We start from the raw sequence: 20,486 nt of genomic DNA on the forward strand, positions 1-20,486 counted from the left end.
AATGTGCATGTTGAAGTCCCCCATGATTATTGCCGTTCCGTTTTTACACGCATCCCTTATCTGCTTGTTTATAGCCCTCCCTACCTCAACATTATTATTTGGGGGCCTATATACCACACCTACTAGTGTCTTTCTCCCTCTACTATTCCTCATCTCTACCCATAATGATTCCACGTTTTGTTCCTCAGAGCCTATGTCATCCCTCAGTACTACCCTGATATTATCTCTTATTAATAGCGCGACCCCACCACCTTTTCCTTCCTGTCTATTCTTCCTAAACGCCTGATACCCCTGGATATTCATCTCCCAGTCCTGGTCACCTTTCAGCCACGTTTCTGTAATGGCCACTAGATCGTACCCACTTGTGCTGATTTGCACCATCAACTCATTTACCTTGTTCCGAATGCTTCGTGCATTCAGGCAAAGTGTCCTTATTCCAGCTTTTATCTGGACCCGCTTTGATGAGTCGCGAACACCCTCTCCCTCTACTCCCTTATCTAAATTACCGCCTTCATTCACTTGCACTCTCTCCTCTACCATTAATTTTGTAATTCCCCTTACCCCTGCATCCTCCACCCCATCAATTAGTTCCTTGATCCTAGTCAACTCTTCTAGCTCCCCTCCCCCCAACCTATCTAGTTTAAATTCTCCCCAGTAACCTTAGCCAACCTACCGGCCAGGATATTGGTCCCCGTGTGATTCAAGTTCCACCCGTTTTTTGTATACAGATCACCCCTGCCCCTAAAGAGGTCCCAATGGTCCAGGAACCTGAATCCCTGCCCCCTGCACCAGTCCCTCAGCCACACATTCATCTTCCACCTCACTCCATTCCTGCCCTCACCTTCCCGTGGCACAGGCAGTAATCCTGAGATTACTACCTTTGCTTTCCTCTTTCTCAGCTGTCTCCCTAATTCCCTGTACTCCCTTTTCATGACCCCTTCTCCCTTCCTACCCACATCAGCGGTACCAATGGCGGTTATGGCGCAGGAAGAGGCCATTTAGCCTATTGTGTCTATCTTATCTTTTTTTCTGACTGGCAATTAGTGACTAGTGGGGTTCTGCAGGGATCTGTGCTCAGGCCCCAACTGGTCACATTATATATTAATGATTTGGAAGAGGGAACTGAATGTATTACCTCCAAATTTGCAGAAGATACAAAGTTGGGTGGGAGAGTGAGCTGTGAACAGGATGCAGAAATGCTTCAGTGTGATTTGGACAGGCTGAGTGTGTGGGCAGCTGCATGGCAGATGCAGTATAATGTGGATAAATGTGAGGTTATCCACTTTGGCAGCAATAATAGGAAGACAGATTATTACTTGAAAGGGTATAAATTGAGAGAGGTGGATATTCAACGAGACCTTGGAGTCCTCGTGCATCAGTCGCTGAAAGTAAATGTGCAGGTGCAGCAGGCAGTAAAGAAGGCAAATGGTATGTTGGCCTTCATAGCGAGAGGATATGAGTATAGGGATAGGGATGTTTTGCTACAATTGTGTAGGGCATTGGGTGAGGCCACATCCGCAATATTGTGTACAGTTTTAGTGTCCTCATCAGTGGAAGGATGTCCTTGCTATTAGAGAGAGTACAGCAAAGGTTTATCGGGCTGATTCCTGGGATGACAGGTCTGTCATATGAGGAGAGATTAAGTCGGTTAGGATTATATTCATTAGAGTTTAGAAGAGTGAGAGTGGATCTCATAGAAACTTATAAAATTCTAACAGGGTTAAACAGGGTAATTTCAGAAAGAATGTTCCCGATGCTGGGGGAGCCCAGAACGAGGGGTCATAGTTTGAGGATAAGGGAACTGAGGTGAAGAGAAATTTCTTCACCCAGAGAATGGTGAATGTGTAGAATTTACGACCACAAAATGTAGTTGAGGCCAAAACATTGCCTTATTTCAAGAAGAAATTAGATATAGCTCTTGGGGCTAAAGGGATCAAGGGATATGGGGGGAAGGGGGATCAGGATATTAAATTGGATGATCAGCTATGATCAAAATGAATGGCGGAGCCAGCTCGAAGGGCCGAAAGGCCTATTCCAGCTTCTAATTTCTATGTTTCTACATTTCTATGTGTCTGTGCCAGCCAAAAAATAAACTAGCCGCTCATTTATAATCCCATTTTCCAGCATCAAGTCTGTAGCCTTGCAGGCTCCACACTTCAGAAACAGGTCCAGGTAGGTTTTAAATGAGTTGAGTGTTTCGGTCTCAACTGTCAACATTGGCAGTGGATTCCAGATGTCCACCATCCTTTGGGTGAAAAAGATTTTTCCTCATGTCCCCTTTAATTTTTCGACCAATCACCTTAAATCTATGATCCCCCTCAGGAATTGACCCCTCAGCAAGTGGAAGCAAGTCTTTCCTGTCCAACCTGTCTGGGCCCCTCAAAATATGGTACACTTCAATTAGGTCATCTCTTCGTCTCCTCTGCTCTAAGGAAAACAATTCAGCCTATCCAATTTCTCCTCACAGCTGCAATTTTCAAGTCTTGCCAACATTCTTGTAAACATCCTCCGCATTCTCTCCAGAGCAATTATGTCCTTCCTGTAATGTGATGACCAGTGTGCATAATATTCTCGCTGTGGCCTAACCAGCATCTGATCCAGTTCCATCATTATATCCCTGCTTTTGTATTCACTACCTTGCCCAATAAAGGAAAGTATTCCATATGCTTTCTTGACCACCTTCCCCACCTGTTTGGCCATCTTCAAGGACCTGTATTCATGCACTCCAAGTCTCTCACTTCCGCAACCAATTTTAATATCTTCCCATTTATTGAGTATTCCCTTGCTTTATTTGCCCTCGCCAAATGCATTACCTCACACTTTCCCGGATTGAATGCCATTTACAACTTCTCTGCCCACTCAACCAAACCATCGATTTAATTCTGGAGTTGACAGCTATACTCTTCACTATCAACTATATTGAATCGCTGGACTTCAATTTAATCATATTTGTTGGGCTCCTGCCCAATCCTGGTGAAAGAAACTGACTGCCTAAGTCAAGGTCTGCTTGAAAATTGGGACAGCTAGTCAGGCATCTTTGATTTGATTTGATTTGATTTATTATTGTCACATGTATTAACATACAGTGAAAAGAATTGTTGCGCGCCAAACAGTTCATAAAAACGGAAATGAGATCGTGCAGAATGTAGTGTTACAGTCATAGCTAGGATGTAGAGAAAGAGCAACTTGATGCAAGGTAAGTCCATTCAAAAGTCTGACAGCAGCAGGGAAGAAGCTGTTCTTGAGTCGGTTGGTACGTGACCTCAGACTTCTGTATCTTTTTCCTGAAGGAAGAAGGTGGAAGAGAGAATGTCTGGGGTGCATGGGGTCCTTAATTATGCTGGCTGCTTTGCCGAGGCAGCGGGAAGTGTAGACAGAGTCAATGGACGGGAGGCTGGTTTGCGTGATGGATTGGGCTACATTCACGACCTTTTGTAGTTCCTTGCGGTCTTGGGCAGAACAGGAGCCATACCAAGCTGTGATACAACCAGAAAGAATGCTTTCTATAGTGCACCTGTAAAAGTGGGTGAGAGTCATAGCTGACATGCCAAATTTCCTTAGTCTTCTGAGGAAGTAGAGGCGTTGGTGGGCTTTCTTAACTATAGTGTCAGCATGGGGGGACCAGGACAGGTTGTTGGTGATCTGGACACCTAAAAACTTGAAGCTCTCAACCCTTTCTACTTCGTCCCCATTGATATAGACAGGGGCATGTTCTCCTTTACACGTCCTGAAGTCGATGACAATCTCTCTTGTTTTGTTGGCATTGAGGGAGAGATTATTGTTCCTGCACCAGTTCACCAGATTCTCTATCTCATTCCTGTAATCTGTCTCGTCAGTGACTATCATCTATCAGTGACTTCGTGATTTTTTTTTCAGTCTTAATCCCACTGCCCACTTGTTCGCACCAAAAGGTGAGATGGTGTTCAAACACATTGCATCATAAGGTTCAGAGAATTGAATGGTAATCCCTGAAGCAATGATTTAGGATTTAACAGATTGGTTGATAGATAATGTACTTACAAAAATAAAACCCCAATATTGTTATTACCAGTAGGCACACTCTCCAAAGGCAATTTTATTTGTTATTTCTTTTGAAATCCATTCTTTTTTCTGAAATGTTCTACATAGTGATTCACAACAAGGCATTTTGAGACTGAATACAAGCATATTGTTTCATCATAGTAAAAATGACATTGACACATACTCAATAATTAGACTCACGATTTAGGCTTGACTTGCTTTATGCAGGTTTGTGCTGTCTTCTAATCCTGGTATTATGCTTAAATCACAATCAAAACCATTAGTGTTCCCGTTGCTTGAGCAATTCCCTTTTAAGTTAGAATCTGGTTGAATCACACTTTTGTTGAAAGCCTCATTTTCATACTGCTCATTTCAAAGGTCAGTTTGGGCAAGAACTATTCTGTACAAAGGTAGAGAGCGTGCAGAAACAATGATTGACTTTTCTCAGATTTTAAAGGAGTATTGCCTTCATTAAAAATGTGATTTATGTCACTGTGTCCTGTCATTCAAAGTAAGCAATTCAAAGCAAGCATGAAGCCATTAACCTTTACTCTGCTTTTCTTCTTTAAAAATCATTTCACGGGGTGTGGGTGTCACTGGCTAGACCAGCATTTATTCCCCATCCCTAATTGTCTTTGAGAAGGCGGTGGTAAGCCATCTTCTTGAACCACTGCAGGCCAAGGGATGTAGGTATGTCCACTGTTAGAGAGGGAGTTCCCGGATTCTGACGTTAATATTTTCTAAATGCTGATTGTGACATTTTTCTGTGATACTTCTTCGGTGTGTCAACCTGTGATTTGATTGAGTCATAAATCATAATCATTGCAACACAGAAGGAGACCATTTGGCCCATTGAGTCCAAACTGGGTCTTTGTCGAGGACAGTCCAAACAGTCCAATTTCCCTGCTTCAGCCCCATAAACTGATAATCTTATTTCGCTCATAACCATCCAACCTCATTTAAAATTGTTCACCGTCTTTCATTTCACTGTCCCTGTTGGCAGTGAGTTCCAGAATATTACCATTAGTTGCCTTGAAAGGTTCTTCCTTAGAAGCCAGGTGGGTAGGGGTGCTACACTATGGCCGGTATTTTATGACCTTGCTTGGGCGAAGCTCGTAAAATCCCACCCGAGGACAACGGAGAATTCCGTTCTGCGAGCCTCGCCCACCCCGATTCTGAGGCAGGCGTACCGGTAAAATTCCAGCCTATATCTCTTGCTGAAAACTTTAAATTTGTGTCCCCTGGTCCTTGTACTATCAGCTAATGCGAACAACTTTTCTTTGTCTTCCTTATCTAAATCTGTCATAATGTTATATGTCTCTATTAATTTTTAAATTTATTCTTTCTTGGGGTGTAGATGTCACTGGCTAGGCCAGTATTTATTGCCCATCCCTAGTTGCCCAAAATTGCCGTCCTGGTAAGCCACTTTCTTGAATTACTGCTGGTCATGTGGTATAGGTAGAATCACAGTGCTGTTAGGGAGGGAGTCCCAGGAGTTTGCCCCAGGGACAGTGAAGGAACAGAAATATATATTAAGGTGAAAATCCTGCTCCATCATTTTGTTTCCCTCAATATCCTTTGCTCTAAGAAAAACAATTTCAGTTTCTCCAACCTAATCTTGTAGCAAAAATCCACCATCCTTGGTCATTCTGGTAAATCTCTTCAACCTTCTCAAGAGCCCTCACATCCTTGTTAAAGAGTGGTGTCTAGAACTGGAGGCAATATTTTTACTGTGGTCCAAGTAAAGCCTTTATGCAGGTCCAGCATAACGCTGCTATTATTGTACTCAATATCTTGATTTATGAAGCCCAAGATCATAAGCTTTGCTTACTACTCTGAATATTTCTGCCACCTTTAAAGATTTAAGGGGCGGCACGGTAGCACATGGTTAGCACTGCTGCTTCACAGCTCCAGGGTCCCGGGTTCGATTCCCGGCTCGGGTCACTGTCTGTGTGGAGTTTGCACATTCTCCTCGTGTCTGCGTGGGTTTCCTCCGGGTGCTCCGGTTTCCTCCCACAGTCCAAAGATGTGCGGGTTAGGTTGATTGGCCAGGTTCAAAATTGCCCCTTAGAGTCCTGAGATGCGTAGGTTAGAGGGATTAGCGGGTAAATATGTGGGGGTAGGGATAGGGCCTGGGTGGGATTGTGGTCGGTGCAGACTCGATGGGCCGAATGGCCTCCTTCTGCACTGTAGGGTTTCTATGATTCTATGATTTAACATATGAACCCCCAGGTTCTTCTGTCTCAGAACATGTTTTAGAACTGTGCCATTAGGTCTATATTGCCGTTTGCTATTCCTTCTGCCAGATGCATCACCTGACACTTTTTTGTATTAGATTCCATCTGCCACCTGCCCGCCCATTCTACTAACTGATCTATGTCGATGCAGTCATAGGAACACTACAGTGCAGAAGGAGGCCATTCAGCCCATTGAGTCTGCAGTGACAACTATCCCCACAATCCCACACATTTACCCCACTAATCCCTCTAACCTACACATCCTGGGACACTATGGGCGATTTAGCATGGCCAATCAACCTAATCAGCACATCTTTGGACTGTGGCAGGAAACCGGAGCACCCGGAGGAAACCCACGCAGGCACAGGGAGAATGTGCACAGTGACCCAAGCCGGGAATCGACCTCAGGTCCCTGGAGCTGTGAGGCAGCAGTGCTAGCCACTGTGCTACCGTGCCGCCTCTGCAGTCAATTGGTATTGTTCTCACTGCCAGTGACACCTCCAAATTTTGAATCATGGACAAATTTTACAATTTTGCTTTGTAAACTAACATCCAAATAATATATATGCAATAGCCCTAGTACTGACCCTTGGGAAACATGAGGACAAGGCAGCCCAGCGATCAACTTAAACATTTGCTCCTTCCACCACCATCACATAGTGGTAGCAATGTGTACCATATGCAAGATGCTCTGCAGAAACTCACCGAGGTGTCTTCAAAAGTACCTTCCAAACCTGGGACCTCTACCAACTAGAAGGACAAGGCCAGCAGACGCATGGGAACACCACCACGTGCAAGTTCCCCTCCCAGTCACACACCATCCTGACTTGGACCTACATTGCTGTCCCTTCACTGGAATTCAGGCTAGCAGAACTGTGGGTGTACCTGCAACAGATGGACTGCAGCAGTTTGAGTTGCGGCTTATCACCACCTTCTCAAGGTCAATCAGGAACGGGCCAGTGATGCCCATATCTCAGGGCAGAATGAAAGAAACACTCTCAATCATCCTTCAGTCTGAAAATCAACCATTTACCACAACTTGCTGTAGTTACGCAAATGTTCTGGTACAGACACTTGTCATCTACCTGGCACTTTTTAGTGAACTGTTTCCATGTTTAGTCCCTTTCACGACGTCAGGACTTCCCCAAGCACTTTACAATAAATGAAATACTTCTCTGGTGTAGTCACTATTGTAATGTAAAGCACGACAGTTAACTTGTAAACAGGAATAATAAAGAGGAAAACCAGATAATCTTTTCAGTGATACTGATTGAGGGATAAATATTGGCCAAGACACAAGGGAGTATTCCCTTTTTCTTCAAATTTGTGCCATGGGATTCTTTAGGTCTATGTAAGGAAGTAGATGAAGCTTTAGTTTAATGTCTCATCCAAAAGCCAGCTCCTCTGATAGTGCAGCATTTTCAATACTGCATTGGTGTGTCAGCCTAGATTTTTGCACTCAAGAGTGGGATTTGAACCCACTACTGTCTGACTCAGATATGTGCACTACCAATTGATAGCTGAGATCAAGCAGCTACTGACAGGGCAGCATAATCTGCTACAAGAAGACTTATAGCTAATCCCTTTTAGATAGTTTTCGAGTAACTCTACTCAGATGGCATAAATAGAGATAAGATCCTACATTTTGCAGTAGTATGAATGTAATTTACTCCTGAAAGGCTAGATCTGATTGCAAAACTCAGTGGCATGTGCCATTTTCAATCAAGTTTTGGTGCTCATCTGTGGAAGCCCTAACACTTTGACCCATGTGGGAAATGCCCAGGAAGTTCTAATGTCCAATAGGCAATCCCTCCACTCTCCACGATCTTTTGCGAATGTCTCCAACACTAACTCAGGGTTGGAGACTTGGTACAGTTCTGATGACTTCCCTGAGTAGTTGCCCAGGAAATGTTACACAGATTAAATCATAGTTTAACTCCTGGGTAACTCCAGAATCAACTCTCCCAATCACTCACCTCACACTGAAGCCCACCACTCTCCCGCCCCCTCCACCCCCAACAACTCCCTCTCTCCCTCTGACCCACTGAAAAACCCTCCCAATTGCCTTCCCAGCCTGACTTGACCTGACTGAAACCCCTGAAACCCCTGTCTACCTAACCCCCTCCCTCGTAGACCTGACCCGATCTGAACTGACTTGACCTGGACCACCCGATTACCTCTCCTACCAGATTTGACAGGCTCCTGACCTGACTACCTCTCCAACCCAGTCTGGCTATACGCTGACCCATCTACCCATCTCCCCATTTACCCACTTACTGCACCCACCCTACCCACTTGCCCATCTCATCTACCTACCTAACCACCCAATCCACTCAGTCATTCACCCACTCGTTGATTCACTCATCCGATTATTAATACTCAAAGACTGGACACTTAAGCTTACTGTACGGCAGCAAATGCCATAAAAAGAAGTGCCCTGTCTACCCCCAACTCTATTCCATTTCAAATGAGTTCCCCGATGGACGTACTCTCCACATTTCTGGAAAAGCTGGGCTTGGAGCTCTTGGAAGAAGAATAGTGTTGAATAGGGGAAATTTTCAAGTGGAATGGCAATCTGATTATGATTGCTGCTCCTCAGAAGCCAGAGTTCCTCAGAGTTTCACTAATGCCACTGATCAGCTCATGTACAGAGGCAACGCTCAACACTATTGATATTACAGGGATTGCACTGACATGAATTTGTTTCTCAGGATATCATACATGGATGTCTTCTCCCTCCCTGATCCCACCCTGATACCCCTACATGCAGCAAAAGGGTTCATAGCCGAGCTGCCCATTATATAACAGACCTCTGCTCCATTTTTCACTTTGTTGCATTATTGACTGAAAATCGTGTAGCAACAAAAGGAAACTCCAGACTTATGTCAATAGAAGTGACCCCGGTTCATTAAGTAATATAAAGAAACTTATTAACTGAATGAACGAAACAAAGTTTATTTTGTAACTCTACAAGAATGGAAAGTACTTTGATGTACTATCAAAGTCATGTGCTGGCAGCAAAGACCCTTGTCCATCACATATTGGAAAATCATGGATGGATTACCATATTCTGTCCAAATTAATGAACAAAAAGATGTATACATTGTATATCCACAACTCTCTGGTATATGCTGGTGTCAGGTGAGGCTCCCTGTTGCCAGCATCTACTGGTAAAATCACCACAATCAATATCAAGTGAATTATTTACTTTGAAATATGTACAAAGTTGAGCAAAGTTTAATGAACTTGCACAGCTCTTAACAAACACAGCAGGATTGCTGCTCACAGGCCTTCCAAGTCATTCTGCTCACAGAATAAGGTATGCACAATACAATAGAATCTCAATAGGTTCATCAGTTACAGAATTTATGTTCAGTTAGGCCAAAGTTTACAACTTTGATTTGAACACATGGTGAATGGGGCTTAGTTGTAAAGTGATTTATCTGGATTGTACTGACATTGTAAATTTACAGGCAAAAAATCAAAGTTAAAATTGCTTTGTCATTCTCTGTTTTATTCATAGATTGAAATGACACAAGAGTGAATTAATTTGGAAGATTTTCAAATCCCAGTGAAATCTCAAGATTGGATATTCAATTTGAAATCTGGATATCGCAGAATGTGATACTTAGTAATCTCCCCCTTCCAAACCCAGAAACATTTCCATCTAGAAAGACAAGGGCAGCAGATACATGGGATCACCACAACCTGTAATTTTCTCTCCAAGCCACTCACCATCCTGACTTGGAGATATATTGCCGTTCCTTTGCAGTCGCTAGGTCAAAATCCTGGAATTCTCTCCCTAATGGCATTGTGGATCAACCCACAGCAGGTGGACTGCAGCGATTCAAGAAGGCAGCTCACCACCACCTTCTCAAGGGCAACTGTGATGGGCAATAAATGCTGGCTTAGCCAGCAATGTCCCACGAATGAATTTTTAAAAATCATACAAAAGCCCCCGTTTAATGAGACTCATATTACATGAAGCCTCGTTAAAGTCGTGACCTTGAGTGTGTGATTGGAGGTTGTATGAGTGGACAGAGCAAGATTTTTTTTTCAGTATCTCAATTATACAAAACAGGCCTCAAGCTGAACTTTATGTTCTTATTTCAAGCTCTGCACTCGGCACTTTTTCTGTATAAAATGATTAGTCATTGGTTTGTCCTGCAGAAGTTGGACTCTGAATGCTGGAGGCTGGGTTTGACCCCCCCCCCCCTCCCCCCCACCCCCATGAACGTTGACCCTGTTTGCCAATGGTGATGTAATTTCTGCTGGTTTAAGGCAAAACAGTGTCAGAGTTTGCAAATGAAACCTGGGAGTCACCCTGCTTTCATGCTCCCGGGGACAGACAAATGATTTGCCTCCTGCTTTGGCACCATTGGACCTTCCTCCCCCACTGACCAAATTAATTTAGCCCTTTCACTCCACAATCTTCTCTTCTTTTATAAGAACATGCTCGTGCTATGTAGTTGTTTTTCACAATACAGTCTCTCTATCCTCTCAATCATTTCGGTTGCCCTCCTCTGTCTATTCTCAATAATTCCAATATTCAATTTTGTACTGTGATTTTTAAAACCCTTACTATTTGAAAGGACATTAAAGTTACAGTGAATATTCCGCATAGATTGATTGGAATGATGCCAGGGATGCAAATTTTTAGTCAAGAGAGATGTGAGATGACAGGACTTATTTCCCGGGAGCAAGAAATTTAAGTGAGGTTTTTCAAATTATTTATGGAGAATTTTAATAGAGGAAAGAGGGATAGTCTATTACTTCTGGTTGGGGAGTCAGTAACAAGAGGTCATTAATTTAAAAATGATCTTCAGAAGAGATGGGGCGGCATGGTGGCACAGTTGTTAGCACTGCTGCCTTACAGCTCCAGAGGCCCAGGTTTAATCCCGGCCTCGGGTCACTGTCTGTGTGGAGTTTGCATGTTCTCCCCGTGTCTGTGCGGGTTTCCTCCGGGTGCTCCGGTTTCCTCCCACACTCCAAAGATATGCAGGTTAGGTGGATTGACCATGATAAATTGCCCCTTAGTGTCAGGGAGACTAGAAAGTTAAATATGTGGGGTTATGGTGATAGGGCCTGGGTGGGATTGTGGTCGGTACAAACCTGCTGGGCTGAATGGCCTCCTTCTGCGCTGTAGGGATTCTATGATTCTAAGTGCGGGGAGACAGATTACAGGAAGCATTGTTGCCCAGAATATTGTGGAGCTTGCAATGGTAATTGGGGCAGAGACCACTGGACATTTTAAAGGAAAGCTAGATAGATATTTGAATCAGAAGAAGATACAGGGTTATGGAGAGAGGGTGGGGAAGTGGAATTAGCTTAGAATTTATTCAGTGTACGGCTGGAATAGACTGGATAGCTTACATTTTAGACTGTGAACAGTTAGAACTGCAAATCAGGAAAAACAGAAAATGATATCATAATTTGCTAACAAGTGTTATTCTTTCTTTACTTCACACAGCAGAATGAGGATGGAAACACCAAAGTGACCTTGAACAAATGTAGGGTGAGAGGATGTGGAGATGCTTGGCTCTGCTTTGATTTAAATGTTGAAGGCTGGCACTGTAGAATTTTTCAGTTCACTCGTCTCCTGAGCTGACCAGTGAAACATGTCTGAAATACAAACAGAAGCTGCTGGAAACACTCAGCAGGTCAGACAGCATTTTCTCTTTTTATTTCAGATTTCCAGCATCCGCAGCATTTTCATAATGTATCAGTGATACATGTCTGCCCCTTGTGGTTCAAACTGCACATTGTCGAATGGATCTGATTGCAGAATTTAGTTAAATCTCCAAGTGTTATTGTTGCACTTCCCACATCTAGTGGTGCACTGGGCAGACTTCCATCTGTTCCCATAGCGAAAACTTTCCCAGGACAGGTCGCTAGCCTGTCGCCAGAGGCTCCATCTCAAGTATGGCTAACTAGGAATCTCTCCTGCTTTTATTGCCTGTCAGTGATGTGTTGGAAGGATTTTGCAGTTTGATACTTAACCTATTTGGCTGCATTATAAACTTCTTTGGCCAGCTAATCCTGAGGTGGGACTCGAACCCAGAGTGTCTGGCTCAGAGGCAGAGGTGCTGCTCACTGTGCTACAAGACAGTATCGCTGTGGCACAGGGGGCTGTGTCTTGGGTCATTGTCTGTGTGACAGTTTGCACATTTTCCCTGCGTCTGCGTGGGTTTCCTTCAGGTGCTCTAGTTTCCTCCCACAGTCCAAAGATGTGCAGGTTAGGTGATTGGCCATGCTAAATTGCCCCGTAGTGTCAGGGTGGCTAGCTTGGCATATATGTATATATGTATGGGGTTATGGGGATAGAGCCCCTGGGTGGGATTGTGGTTGGTGCAGACTCGATGGACCAAACGACCTCCTTCTGTACTGTAGGGATTCTATGATTCTAAGACCTCTTAGTCTCTAAGTGCCATGCTCCTTACTCAAAGAGGTTGCATTCAAACAACATTCAGTGGTTCAAATAAATAGGATGGTACACTAGTTTGATAACTTGCAATGTTAAGTGAAAATATCTTCCATGATTACAGAACATTCTCATGCTTTCAGTCAATATCTTATCACTTGTAAGTAAGATCAGAACTCGTGGACATACGATAATCATTAATAAATCCGCCAGGGAATTCAGGAGATTATTATTTGCTCAGAGATTGGTTAGAATGTGGAATTCACTATAAGCTAGTTCTTAAGCATAATTAAGGACCCCACGCACCCCGGACATATTCTCTTCCACCTTCTTTCATTGGGAAAAAGATACAAAAGTCTGAGGTCACATACCAACCAACTCAAGAACAGCTTCTTCCCTGCTGCCATCATACTTTTGAATGGACCTACCTCGCACTAAGTTGATCTTTCTCTACACCATAGCTATGACTGTAACACTACATTCTGCACTCTCTCCTTTCCTTCTCTATGAACGTTATGCTTTGTCTGTATAGTGCGCAAGGAACAATACTTTTCACTGTCTGCTAATACATGTGACAATAATAAATCAAATCCAAATCAAATCAATATGGATACATTTAAGGAGATGCTAGATAAAGACATGAGAGAAAATGAAATATAAGGATATACTGATAGTGTTAAATAAAGAGGATTGGGAGGAAGTTTAAATGGAACATAAATATCAGCACAAACCAGTTGGGCCAGAAAGCCCATTTCGGTGCTGTACTTTCTATGTGATTCTGTGGAATATGTGAATTAAACAGCTGTTTAAATATTTAAAAAGGTGAAGTATTTTGCAAACCATTTGGAAGAGGGAGTGAAACCACAGACTGTCAATCAGGATTAGATTCTGTCAACATTGTGGTCAAAATCAATGGGGTACTTGAGACTCATTTAACCATGAAGGGAAATCAAAATAAACACAGGTGGCTGGAGGATGATAGAAGTCCATTGAGAGCACAGCTGAATCTTTTAATAGACATTACAGGTTGAACTTGTTACAGATCAAAGGATTCAAGTGCAATGGAGAAGGTTTCAACAATTTCTACTTGCTGGGAGTCCTCAGCAACTCAAATTAAAGCTGTGTGCATACATTGAGGCTGAGTGCACAGCTGGGCAGACTGGAACACCCCACCTCCCAATGAAATTGACATCTCCTCTCTGTCAGAGGACTTCAAAGGGGTCTGCTCTCACCTGCAATTTCTGACAGGGAGAAAGGAAAATCTCTGCTGCAGAACGGGGTGCTGCAAAGATTTAAAATCCTGTTAGGTGACCGTGGGGGTATGGAAGTTAAAGTGACCTGGCCACCTCAGAATTTGCACAGCTGACAGGCAGGAATGCAAATATTGATGGTAGGGGCTGCCTGAAATCACCATGCCAGGGGTGATTTTCAGATCTTCCAGGGTTCATAGAATTCTACAGTACAGAAGGAGGCCATTCAGCCCATTGAGTCTGTACCAAACACAATCCCACATATCCCCATAACCCCATACATTTACACTGCTAATCCTTCTGACACTAGGGTCAATTTAGCATGGCCAATCAACCTGACCCGCACATCTTTTAGAGTGTGGGAGGAAACCGGAGCACCCGGAGTAAACCCACGCAGACACGGGGAGAATGTGAAAACTCCACACAGACAGTGACCCGAGGCCGGAATTGAACCTGGGTCCCTGGTGCTGTGAGGCAGCAGTGCTAGCCACTGAGCCACCATGCCGCCCAAGTTAGAAGGGGCAGTCCAGCCATGAGATCCCCATCCTGATGGAGAGTGGTGAGGTCAACCCCTTGCCCCCAGCCCAAGCCCACCCAATCCCCAGGAACCTTGAGGGACACTTCCTCTGCACCCCAGCAGCAGCAGAGGGGCAAATGTTCACTGGGTTAACCTCTTCGAGCCCCTATGGGCCCAATGCGCCAGGCCAAGATGTCAGTGCAGGGGACAGTACACTGTTGGCACTGCCAAGGCATGTGGCCTGAAGGGGCCTGAATGTGGGAGTCTGAGGGTAGCTGAGTGGGAGGGTGGTTGGGTTGGGTCACCCCCATACCTGGATGGTGTGTGGGTTACCCATTATTTGTGGGTGGAGAAGGGAGGATGCCCCTCTTTGGTGCTTCCCTGGTCAGTGTGGAGGCTACCATTTATGTTTTTGTGGGGGGGGTGCCTATCTCTGAGTGCGGAGATCGGGTCGCCATTTAAAAATGGCAGCCCAGTCTCAGAACAGTGGGGCTGGCTGGCGGTTTATCCCCTATGAATAAATTAACATCGAACAGGTGGGAGAATTCCACCTGATGGACGCTACTAACACGAGTGAGAAACTCACTAGGTTTCCTGCTGGTATGGGCACTTAGTCCCAATTCGGGAGAATCGTGGCTCTGAACTCAATATTAAATTCAATAATTTCAATTTCCTTTAGCTTTGCTGGTTTTTGTTTCACTTTCTTGTTCTCTGTTTTCCTGCTTTAACTTTTTTAAAACTCTGTTAATCTTTCCCAATTCTGATGAAATGCCATTAACTTGTCATATATTGAATGGGTTTTAAGGCCTTGCTTGTCCCGAAAGAGTAAAATCCCGCCTTTCCATAGTCCGCCCCTCGCCCGTTCCAATTCCCAAGTTACAAGTTACTTTGCAGTTAGGGTAGATTAACAAGAACTAGGCTATTGGGCAGGTGTTGGCCTTTTATACAACCAGTGGGGTGGCATGATGGCACAGTGGTTAGCACTGCTGCCTCACAGCGCCAGGGACCCGGGTTCGATTCCAGGCTTGGGTCACTCTCTGTGTGGAGTTTGCATGTTCTCCCCCCGTGTCTGCATGGGTTTGCTCTGGGTGCTCCGGTTTCCTCCCACAGTGCGAAAGATGTGCTGGTTCGGTGGATTGGCCCATGCTAAATTCTCCCTCAGTGTACCTGAACAGGTGCCAGAGTGTGGCAATTAGAGGATTTTCGTAGTAACCTCATTGCAGGGTTAATGTAAGCCTATTTGTGACACTAATAAATAAACAGTGAACTGGGAACTGCATGGAGGATGGTCCTAATGAGATCGTGAGTGAGAAAAAAGAAACAAGTTTCAACAGTGTGTAAAGGCTACTGTCATCTGAAGAATATCAACGGCCATGCTAAATAGTTGATCTTAATTGTCCTGTTCTTTGACAGAAATCAAATGTACCTTTACGTATGGATATACTATATTAAATAATATTTGATTTGATTTGATTTATTATTGTCACATGTATTAATGTACAGTGCAAATTATTGTTTCTTGCACGCTATACAGACCGAGCATACCGTTCATAGAGAAGGAAACAGGAGAGTGTTACAATTATAGCTAGGGTGTAGCGAAAGATCAATTTAATGCAAGGTAGGCTCATTCAAAAGTCTGATGGCAGCAGGGAAGAAGCTGTTCTTGGGTCAGTTGGCACGTGACCTCAGGCTTTTGTATCTTTTTTCCGACAGAAGAAAGTGGAAGAGAGAATGTCCGGGGTGCGTGAGGTCCTTAATTATGCTGGCTGCTTTGCCGAGGCAGCGGGAAGTGTAGACAGAGTCAATGGATGGGAGATTGATTTGCGTGGTGGATTGGGCTACATTCATGATCTTTTGTAGTTTATTGCGGTCTTGGGCAGAGCAGGAGCCATACCAAGCTGTGATACAACCAGATAGAATGCTTTCTATGGTAAAAGTTGGTGAGAGTCCCAGCTGACATGCTCTAAATGCAACGCTGACATGCAATAATGCTGTATTGTCCAGTTACTGCTCAACTTTCCACAAAACATTGTCTTCATTTTCTTCATTTGACAAATTGTCAAATTATCTTCATCAAATCACATAAATTATATTGAAATATGGAATCTTTGTTGGACTGATGTTTGTGGGATTCATGTCTAATTTTAAGTCACCTGACACTTTTTCCCTTTTTTTGTCAGCTTGTCTCTCTTGTTTCTGTGTCAGAGAGTGCGGGTTAATGTCTTACTCAAAAGTACGATTTGACTTGAACACACAGTCAAACCTTCAACACTATATTAGACCATAGGACCATAAGACAAAGGAGCAGAATTAGGCCACTCGGCTCATTGAGTCTGCTCCGCCATTCAATCATGGCTGATATTTTTCTCATCCCCATTCTCCTGCTTTTCCCCATAACCCCGGATCCCCTTATTAATCAAGAACCTATCTATCTCTGTCTTAAAGACACTCAATGACCTGGCCTCCACAGCCTTCTGCGGCAAAGAGTTCCTCAGATTCACCCCTCTCTGGCTGAAGAAATTCCTCCTCATTTTTGCTTTAAAGGATCGTCCCTTTAGCCTGAGGTTGTGCCCTCTGGTTCTAGTTTTTCCTACTAGTGGAAACATCCTCTCCACGTCCACTCTGTCCAGGCCTCGCAGTATCCTGTAAGTTTCAGTAAGATCCCCCCTCATCCTTCTAAACTCCAACGAGTACAGACCCAGAATCCTCAACTGTTCCTCATACGACAAGCTCTTCATTCCAGGGATCATTCTTGCGAACCTCCTCTCGTCCCTTTCTAAGGCCAGCACATCCTTCCTTAGATACGGGCCCAAAGCTGCTCACAATACTCCAAAAGGAGTCTGACCAGAGCCTTATACAACCTCAGAAGTACACCCCTGCTCTTTTTTCCAGCCCTCTCGACATGAATGCTAACATTGCATTTGCCTTCCTAACTGCCGACTGAACCTGCACATTAATCTTAAGAGAATCTCAATATATCGAGGAAGTCCTGCATTGGTAGAGGCTCCAATTTGAAAGCGAAACATTAAAAGTTGAACTAAAAACAGAAAATACTGGATAAACACTGCAGGTCTGGCAGCATCTGTAGAGAGAAACAGAGTTAATGTTTGGTTCTAAATTACCCTTCTACAGAACTAAAGCCAGGTTGAAATGTAGAGAGTTTTATGGTTGGGAAGGGGAGTGGAGGAGGTGGAGCAGAATAAAAGACAAAGGATAGGACAGGGCAAAGGAGATATGGATACATTTGTCCTAGAAGTAATGGGAGTGTTAATGGTGCCATTAAGGGATGAAGATTGCAAATGGTGGCAAACAGTAAGATAGCAGAATGTGTTAATGAGAGTAATTAAACAGTCAGGAACAGGTGGGAAAGTGGGGGAAGAGTGAGGCTGTGTTGGAGAAAAACAATGGAGAACAGATTACCAAAAAACGGGGGAGGTTTAAGATGAAGGGGGAAACTACTGTCTAAAATTATTGAATGCAATGTTGAGTCCAGAAGGCTGTAATGTACCTAATTGCATGATGAGGTGTTGGTCTTCCAGTTTGCATTGGGCATTACTGGAGCATTGCAACAGGATTAGGATAGACATATGAGCAGGAGAGCAAGATTCTGAGTTAAAATGGCAAGCAACAGAAAGGTTGGGACCATGCTTGCGGATGGAGCAAAGATGTTCCACAAAGTGGTCACCCAGCCTGCTTTTAGTCTCCCTGATGTAGAGGAGATCACATTGGAAGCAGCGAATATAGTAGACCAAATTGAAGGAAGTGCAAGTGAAAATCTGCTTCACCTGAAAGGAATGTTTGGATCCTTGCCAAGTGAGAAGGAGGGAGGTAAAGGGGCAGGTGTTGCAGCTTCTGCAATTGCAGGAGAAGATGGGAGGGGCTGAAGGGTTTGAGGTGATAGAAGAGTGGACCAGGGTGTCATGGAGGGTGTGGTCTCTGCAGAATGCTGACAAGGGGAGGCAGGAGAAGATGTGTTTAGTGGTGGCATCATGTTGGAGTTGGCAGAAAATGCGAAAGCTCATGGAGTGAAAAATGAGGACAAGAGGGTTCCTGTCATGATTCAGGGAGAGGAAGGGATGAGGGCAGAGGTGTGGGAGATGGGCCAACCATGGTTGAGTGTCCTGTCCACCACAGTGTGGGGGAATCCTCAGTTGAGGAAAAAGGTAGACGTGTCAAAAGCATTGTTTTCGAAGGTGGACAGTGCCCAAGCCAAGAATCGAACGCAGGTCCCTGGCGCTGTGAGGCAGCAGTGCTAACCACTGTGCCGCCCTAAGAGACAGAGAGATCAAAGAAAGTTTAGGTCCGAAATGTTAACTCTGGACAGAATTTTACTGGCACGTCCGCCCGAGGTTCATATGATTCCGCCTGAGGCCAACGGGGAATGCCATTCTCCAAGCCTCGCCCGCTTCCGGAATCGGGGTGGGAGTGCCAGTAGAATTCCGGCCTCTGTTTCCCTCCACAGATGCTGCCAAGCCAGGTGAGTTAATCCAGCTTTTTTTGTTTTTATTTCAGAGTTCCAGCACCCGCAGTATTTTGCTTTTGTTAAAATTGAACTCCTGTTTAGATGGGCATAAGATATCCTGTTGGGTAACTGGAAGAAGTTCCCCCAGTGTCTTCACCCACATTTATCCCTCAACAGAAACTGCCAAAAAATAGTCATTCATTTCACTCCCTATTTCTGGACCTTGCTGTGTGCAAACTTGTTGCTGTTTAACTTTTATAGTATTTTAATGGTTGTGAAAATTCAGAGTGTCTTTAACTGTCCATCATTGTTCACTTCCGTGTCAGTACTTTGGTATGTCTAGAATGCAAAACAGCCATATAAATGCAAATCTCTTTCTTTCCAGATTAGAAAGGAAGTTTATCTAAATTAGTTACGTTTGCGTAACAGAAACTTGCTTGCTCACTTTCTCCATATGACATTAGTACAATGATACAGCAAAGAGCAGCCAGAACAATTGAGGAATGGCAGGATTTGATTATGAAGAGCGATTGAATAAATTGCACAGGCTCTCAATGGAAACAGGAACGTTTGAGAGGCTCACAAAGCTCTTCAACACTGGCATTTTCATCACATTTTGTCCCTGTCTGTTATAGAGTAAATGATAGAGATTGATTTGCTTTGATTAGTCATCAGTGCCCACAAGGCTGTAAGAAAATGGGTGGCATGGTGGCACAGAGGTTAGCACTGCAGCCTCACAATACCAGGGACACGGGTTCGATTCCCAGCTTGGGTCATTGTCTGTGTGGAGTCTGCACATATTTCCCATGTCTGCGTGGGTTTCCTCCGGGTGCTCCGCTCCTCCCACAGTCCGAAAGACGTGTTGGTTAGGTACATCAGTGTACCTGAACAGGCGCTGGAGAGTGGCAACTGGGGGATTTTCACAGTAACTTCATTGCAGTGCTAATGTAAGCCAACTTGTGCCTAATAAATAAACTTCAAACTTCCTTTCCCTCTGTTTATTTGGGCGGCACGGTAGCACAGTGGTTAGCACTGCTGCTTCACAGCTCCAGGGTCCCGGGTTCGATTCCCAGCTCGGGTCACTGTCTGTGTGGAGTTTGCACATTCTCCTCGTGTCTGCGTGGGTTTCCTCTGGGTGCTCCGGTTTCCTCCCACAGTCCAAAGATGTGCAGGTTAGGTTGATTGGCCAGGTTAAAAATTGCCCCTTAGAGTCCTGGGATGCATAGGTTAGAGGGATTAGCGGGTAAATATGTGGGGGTAGGGCCTGGGTGGGATTGTGGTCGGTGCAGACTCGATGGGCTGAATGGCCTCCTTCTGCAGTGTAGGATTTCTATGATTCTATGAAAATGAACTAGATAGATTGTGGCATTTTTTTCATCTAATAATCCCCATGGTCCTTAGAAAAACAAAGCAAGTCTTTGTTAAAGTCAGGGACATTTCTGATATTATAACATTATAGATTGGGCTTAACGAACCAATGAAAATAATTACATTGAGTCATAGAGTCATAGGGGTTTACAGCATGGAAACAGGCCCTTCGGCCCAACTTGTCCATGCCGCCCTTTCTTTCTTAAAATCC

General features: G+C 44.2%; 1 protein-coding gene across 7 annotated transcripts in view; it reads right to left on the bottom strand.

The window, feature by feature from the left end:
- abcc12 (ATP-binding cassette, sub-family C (CFTR/MRP), member 12) overlaps nt 1-20,486 on the bottom strand; it is a 131,334-nt gene that overhangs the window by 99,655 nt on the left and 11,193 nt on the right. For 5 of the 7 annotated variants that reach the window (XM_078210844.1, XM_078210843.1, XM_078210841.1 and 2 more), the window contains exon 1: nt 4,222-4,357. The exons of 1 other annotated variant lie outside the window; for it this stretch is intronic. The gene's annotated coding sequence lies outside the window, so the exon portion shown is untranslated. Of the gene's footprint in view, nt 1-4,204; nt 4,358-20,486 lie in introns of those variants that run through there. One more of the 7 variants, XM_078210839.1, reaches the window with a different exon arrangement.

This window comes from Mustelus asterias, chromosome 4, assembly GCF_964213995.1.
Source record: "Mustelus asterias chromosome 4, sMusAst1.hap1.1, whole genome shotgun sequence".
NCBI classification, from domain to species: Eukaryota; Metazoa; Chordata; class Chondrichthyes; order Carcharhiniformes; family Triakidae; genus Mustelus; species Mustelus asterias.